This window comes from Malania oleifera, chromosome 4, assembly GCF_029873635.1.
Source record: "Malania oleifera isolate guangnan ecotype guangnan chromosome 4, ASM2987363v1, whole genome shotgun sequence".
Taxonomy (NCBI): Eukaryota; Viridiplantae; Streptophyta; class Magnoliopsida; order Santalales; family Ximeniaceae; genus Malania; species Malania oleifera.
In genome coordinates, this window is record NC_080420.1 from 7,080,061 (window position 1) to 7,087,475 (window position 7,415).

The following is a 7,415-nucleotide window of genomic DNA, read 5'->3' on the forward strand; positions in this document are numbered from 1 at the left end:
ACTTAATGAAAACTTGAATTCCCTAGTAGAAGCTTATAATATGATCACGGTTTGAAAGCTTTTAAGGGATTATGAATGGCTCACTTAATAATAAGTTCAGAAGAGTATTTAGAAGCATTTTTCTTTTTGAATCAACCATATGTTGTGTGTAACGACCCGGTCCTTTATAAGGACCCAGGTGTCACTCTTTCATTACATAATATCTATACCTGTTCAAGATATGGAAACAACCCGCCCTAAACAGGGACATATGGGTGTAAAACATACATAATAATGATGTAGATGTCGCGGAAAAACATAAACATCCATTGGGATTTCTACTAGACTTATACCAGAGTTCACTAATACATCCATAATTTACATATTTCAGACTTAGAACAATTCTCATTATTACAACCATCCAAAAAGGAACTTCATCTAAGATTTACTACATGATTCAAATGCTTACGTAAGCTGTTCAAAAACAATCTCCCAGTCCTTTTAGCTATTAGGACTGACGCACTAATGGACCTGAAAATAAAGGTTGTATGATAGGGTGAGACACCTCTCAGTAAGGAAGAAGGAGTTACAGCAGTGTGTGACTGCATACATGCATATTTTCATTCAACATCTGGAATATAAATCAAATATTTTCAATACAGTAACCCATCAATTATAATATTATTCATATTACAAAATTCCCACATTTGTCTTTCGACCATTTTATGATTTATTAGATGACCAACAACAAAATATCTCTATAACCAGTTTTACCCCGTGGCCCGGGTGTGCACTGATACTCGTCCAATGCCCTGTTCGTGCAGGCATTGTCGAGTACCTACTTACGATCCGACGGCCTCCATTGGCCTAATATCAGCTAATGGTTTCACCCTGCTAGCCGACCATCTTGGTACCCACATCGTGTAGTATGTATGGTGGCACGTGTACATCTAGCTACGATATCGCGCCGTATCATATAACAGTAGTTTATTTCAACTCTGCAAAGAAAGTATTTTTCAACCCTATATCAATAGTATAGAAATAATCCCAGCGGGTTCAAACCGGCATCTTTCCACTCAGTTTACCCCTCTTTGTTTACTAATGCGGCTCGGTGTATCACTAGCCTCTGTTTATCACATTGTCAGTATAACAAATTGGAATTTCATTCCCATATTCTATATCAGTAGTATAGAAAATACATTCATTTCTATTTCAACATATATCACATAAGTTTAATACAAAAACCTGCTAAATGATAGAAATTCAATATACATAGTTTAACTGAATAAATAAAGGATTCGAGCCTCTCCTACTATAGTATAAACACAAATAAACAATATTTGTAAAATTTGGAGATCACACATCAAAATCCTCGTTTTTACCAAAAATTGTAAAATCGTCAAACCGGCATCTCTGCTCTATAGAATTTTACAAATAAGCAGTTAAATCATAGATAATAACATAAACTAGCTTTTTAACGGTTTAGTGTTCCAAAATAACTGTTGTAATCAAATTCCCCTTACCTTATACTCGAAATGAAACTTCATACGAAAACGGTCCAAAACGACAACCCGAGATCCCGAAAACCTAAAACCACAGAACATAACCTTACTATGTTTTCTACTGCTATCCAAATATCCAATCAAAATTAGGATCAGATTCCTACCTCGATTCTTGGGAAAACCCGAAACTCTCCGAAACGACGATCCGATCCACTAAAAGTGTAGAGTTTCCTCTTCGGATCCACACAGTACTCTCCGTTTTTGGAAACGGAAGACGAACGACAAAGGATCTGAGAGAGAGAGAGAGAGAGAGAGAGAGAGAGAGAGAGAGAGAGAGAGAGAATAAGAGAATTTATAGAATAAACCTAACTTAGTTCTTAAGTAATCTAAATAAATATCTCCTCCAAGATATTTATATATAAATATCTCAAAATATCTCTTTTCAAAATATCTTCTCCAAAATATCTCTTTAAATATTTATTTATTTTATGTTTATTTATTATTATTATTTATTTTCTATTATTTTTTAAATTTTATTTATTTATTTATTTATTTATTTTATTTTTCTTGGGGTCGGGTTACTACAATCTCCCCTCCTTATAAGAATTTTGTCCCCGAAATTCACCAACTAATACCAAGCATACTCTACCTTACGTCGGAGACCTATAGAAGAGTCGGTAGCCACCCTCAAAGCAGCTCCGGCCCGAAGTTATTATCTACCCTCGCTTAGGGTGGAGGAATACCGTGGTTACAATGTGATGCTTCGGAAGATTACACACACACACAAAAGTCTCCCGAAGACCATACCACCTATACTACTATACATAACTACGTACCATCCGAAAATAACTGCGGGTACTTCTGGCGTATTTTTGACTCTAATTCCCATGAAGCTTCCTCCACTACATGGTTACGCCATAATACATTCACTAGTGGTATTTCCCTAGTCCGTAACTGCTGAACTTTCCGATCTAATATCAGTACTGGTACCTCCTCATATGATAAAGCCTCACTGATCTCTAAAGGTTTGTAACTCAGTACATGCGATGGATCTGGTATGTACTTCCTCAGTACAGACACGTGAAATACATCATGAACTCGGGATAATGCTGGAGGTAAAGCCACTCGATAAGCAACTGAACCTATCCTTTCAAGGATTTCAAAAGGCCCGACATACCGAGGACTTCCCCTTCTTCCCAAATCTCATCACCCCTTTCATCGGAGCGATTCTCAAGAATACCATATCTCCTACTTCAAATTCCAACTCTCGCCGATGAGTATCAGCATAACTCTTCTGTCGACTCTGAGCTGCTTTAATTCTTTCCCTAATTAATGCGACCTTTGCAAAGGTCTGCTGAATCAGTTTTGGACCTAGTATCTACTGCTCACCTACCTGATCCTAGTACAATGGAGATCGACACCGACGATCGTACAAAGCCTCATAAGGTTCCATATCTATGCTCGCCTGGTAACTGTTGTTATATGCAAATTCAACAAGTGGTAGATATCGTATCCAACTATTACCAAAATCTAGTATACAGGCCCACAACATATCTTCTAACGTCTGAATAGTTCTCTCTGACTGTCCATCCGTTTGCGGGTGAAAAGACGTACTGAACATCAATCGCGATCCCAAGGCATCTTGTAACCTTTTCCAGAAATAAGATGTAAAACGCGGATCTCAATCTGAAACAATAGATATAGGAACACCATGGAATCATATCACCTCCTGCACATAAAGTTCTGCCAACTTATTCAAAGAATAGCTGACTCTAATTGGAATGAAGTGTGCAGTCTTCATCAACCGATCTACTATAACCCATATGGCATTCTGCCCATGCATTGCCGTAGGTGAATCCTTCACAAACGAATGTACAGTGTAGAACGAACGGTGTGCCTCCTCCAAAATAACCTGTTTAATCACGGCATCATTCGGAACACAAACCCTGCTGCGGAATCTCAGTATCCCATCACCAGAAATACTGAAGTCTGGCTTTAAACCATTCCAAACTCCTTCCATAACCTTAACTAACTCTGGATCCTCTTTTTGCGCTACATGGATCCTCTCTTGTAAGGTCGATTGCACCACCAAGCTAGCAAGGACAGCCTGATGATTTCCTTCTACCACTTCCAAGCCTAACCTTTCCAGGTCCATACAAATTTGGTGCTGAACTCTAATCGCTGAAACAGACACATCAACAGACTTCCGACTCAGAGCATCAACTACCACATTAGCCTTTCCTGGGTGATAGCTAATAACACAGTTGTAGTCTTTAATCAACTCTAGCCACCTACGTTGTCTCATGTTCAACTCCTTCTGGGTGAAAAAGTACTTAAGACTTTTATGGTCAGTAAAAATCTCGCACTTTTCACCATACAAGTAATGCCTCCAAATTTTTAATGCAAATACTACCGCTGCTAATTCCATATCATGTGTCGGGTAGTTCTTCTCATACTCTTTAAGTTGCCAAGAAGCGTAAGTAATTACTTTACTCTGCTGCATTAGAACACAGCCAAGACCCTTCTTAGAGGCATCACTATAAATAACGAATCCACCATGGTCAGGACTGGAGCAGTAACCAGTCACCGTTTCAGCTCCTGGAAACTCAACTCACACTTCTCAGTCCAAACATACCTCACGTTCTTCCTCGTGAGTCGTGTCAAAGGACCTGCTAAACTAGAGAACCCTTCCACAAAATGACGGTAGTAACCTGCAAGACCTAGAAAGCTTCTGACTTCCTGAACATTCTTTGGTCTCACTTAGTCCATTACTGCTTCAATCTTACTCGGGTCCACGGATACACCTTCCTTGGACACGACGTGACCAAGAAACGCAATCTGCTCTAGCTAGAACTCACATTCAATTTAGCATACAATTTCTTATTCCTAAGCATTTGTAAGACAAGCCTCAAATGCCCCTCATGCTCTGCAGTGCTCCTAGAATACACTAGGATGTCGTCGATAAATACCACGACGAACTGGTCTAAATATTCGTGAAAGACCCTGTTCATCAAATCCATAAATGCTGCAGGTGCATTAGTCAAACCAAAAGGCATAACCATAAATTCATAATGGCCATACCGAGTTCGAAACGCTGTCTTAGGAATGTCTTCCGCTTTCACCTTCAGCTGGTGATACCCAGATCGTAGATCAATCTTAGAGTAGATCTGCATGCCCTAAAGCTGGTCAAACAGATCATCGATCCGAGGTAGCGGATATTTATTCTTTACCGTCACCTTGTTCAGTTCTCTGTAGTCGATGCACATCCTCATCGACCCATCCTTCTTCTTAACAGACAAAACGGGCGCTCCCCAAGGAGAAACACTAGGACGAATGTACCCCTTGTCTAGGAGCTTCTAAAGTTGTTCCTTCAGTTCTTTCAATTCAGTTGGAGCCATACGGTACAGAGCTTTCGATATCGGCGCCGTACCTGAAACTAGCTCTATCATGAATTCCACTTCCCTGTCCGGAGGTAACCCTGGCAAGTCCTCTGGAAACACGTCAGGGAACTCGCACACTACAGCAATTGTTTCCAACTTATTTTCTTCAACCAGCGTATCTTTCACAAACGCCAGATACCCTTAGTAGTCATCTAGGAGTAGCCTCCTAGCTTGCAAAGCTGAAAGGAACCGTGGTGCAGAATGCACATATGACCCCTGGAATCTGAATTCCTGCTCCTCTGGTGGTTTAAACAACACCTCCCGCTTGCGGTAGTTTATACTAGCATAATTGGCCGACAACCAGTCCATCCCAAGGATGATATCAAAACCATACATGTCATAGACCACTAGGTTAACTGGTAGTATTCTTCCCTAAATTTCCACAGGGAAGTTACGGACTAACCTACTACACCTGACTGCAGACCCAGACGGTGTAGTCACTACCAATTCATAATCCAATTGCACTTACAAACCACATAGTTTAACAAAATCACGGGAAATAAAAGAATGCATAGCTCCAGAATCAAAAAGTACTACAGCTTCATGAAAAAACACATAAATAGTACCTGTGACCATGTCACCAGCGTTCTCAGCGTCACTAGGAGTCAGAGAATATACCCTAGCCTGGGCAATACCCCTTGCTGACCGCCACACTGTGTCGGATCATTCCCTCTGTATTGCTACTGCGTGACTCCATCATTCCTTTGCCTCGGATAGTCTCTCATTTGATGTCCTTGTCTACCACATCTCATACAGGCTCCCGTAGACAATCAACACTGCCCCTGGTGTTTCTTACCACATAAAGAGCAATGTGGAACACTTGCGGAATTCTGGGACGTGCCACCACTATTTTTCTTCCACTTACTCTGTCCTGCCCCAGACGAATAATTAGAAGGCGTTGGCCTCTTCTTCGTAACCAAAACTTTTGCATCCTTTAGTAAACACTCCTCTGCTACCGTGGCTTTATCAACCAACGTAGCAAAATCCTGCAACTGCAGAATCGCCGTATTCTTACGGATCTCGCTCCTCAAACCCCTCTAAAACTTCCAAACCTTCTTTGCTTCATCAGGAATCACGAATGGAGCAAATCGAGACAGCTCCTGGAACTTGGCAACGTACTGCTGCACTGTCAGTGAAGCTTGCGTCAAATTCATAAATTCCTCCTTTTTCATGTTTCTAATTGTGGTCGAAAAATAACGTTCAAATAAGAGCTCTTTGAATCTGGCTCATGTCAACGCTATCGGTCCGTGCTCCTCCATCTGCTTTACCGACCCCCACCATCTCTCAGCCTCCCCTGCCAACTTGAACATGGCGAAGGTGACTTTTTGCTTTTCAATGCAGTTTAGCAGACCTAAGATCTTCTCGATCTCCTGGACCCAATTCTCAGCACGAACTGGATCTGTACTGCCCACAAAAGCAGAGGGCTTCAATCTGGTGAACTTGTAACGTCCCTCAATTTCTTAACATAAAATATCACATAATAAATAATATGGTCAACCCGAACCCGTGGGTAGCGGGGACACCTGTCATACACAGCGGAAAACCTAGCAGCAGTACACATAAAATCTCAAACATCCAGTCATAAAATATAATACCAGAGCATTCTATACATCCTCACATACATCAAAATATCTCTAGGGTCAAACACAAAATAACTCTAACGCTATTACAAAATCTTACCCTTCTCAAAGGGTAATCTCACTAGCTCAACGGCGGCCCTGACCCGCCAGTCTCTCAGGAGCTCCTGAAAAATTAATTAAGTTTGGGGGTGAGACACTTCTCAGTAAGGGAAAATAAACTAAATACAGCTGTGTGGCAACATGAATATTTAATGCATTTATACGTATATAGTACATTTCATAATTCCATAAACATCATCATATCGTACTGGGTAAACATATATTTTCACATCTGTTAATAATTCATATCATCCATAAAATCATTTGTTATAACTGTAGTACTAAAAATAAACCCAGGATGACTAGCTAGCTGGTGTCATGTATTACCCCCCATGACGGGTTGTGCAGCCCGAAGGCGGGACCCGACAATGGCTGGCCGACCACTGTCGAATCAAATATGTCTGTAAGTACGATGAGCCCGCCACACCCTGGTCCGGACTGCCAGGTGGACGTCCACACTCTACTGAAAGCCACATCGACTATCCATCTCCCATCCCCTCGTGGGACGGTAGCACTAATAAGGCCTCGTGCCAAAATGAAGCCATAGCTACGGTACCGAGCTCCTGGTCTGAACTAAACCAACATCCTGGTTGTGAAAACATATAATACATGATCATACGTAACATCATTACGGCCTCGTGCCGAAAACATAGATACGGCCTCGTGCCGAAAATATAAATACGTGGCCTCGCGCCAATAACATAAATACGGCCTCGTGCCAATAACATAAATACGGCCTCGTGCCGATAACATAAATATATGGCCTCGCGCCAAAAACATAAATACGGCCTCGTGCCGATAACATAAATATATGG

The 7,415-nt window shown here is 41.1% G+C and overlaps 1 long non-coding RNA gene across 1 annotated transcript; it reads right to left on the bottom strand.

The window, feature by feature from the left end:
* Positions 1-407: 407 nt before the first annotated feature.
* Positions 408-1,810, bottom strand: LOC131152781 (uncharacterized). Its single transcript, XR_009136106.1, has 3 exons — positions 1,646-1,810; positions 1,503-1,566; positions 408-977 (listed from the first exon to the last, which is right to left on the bottom strand). It is a non-coding gene; the product is annotated as an uncharacterized LOC131152781 (long non-coding RNA).
* Between the last annotated feature and the right edge of the window lie 5,605 nt (positions 1,811-7,415).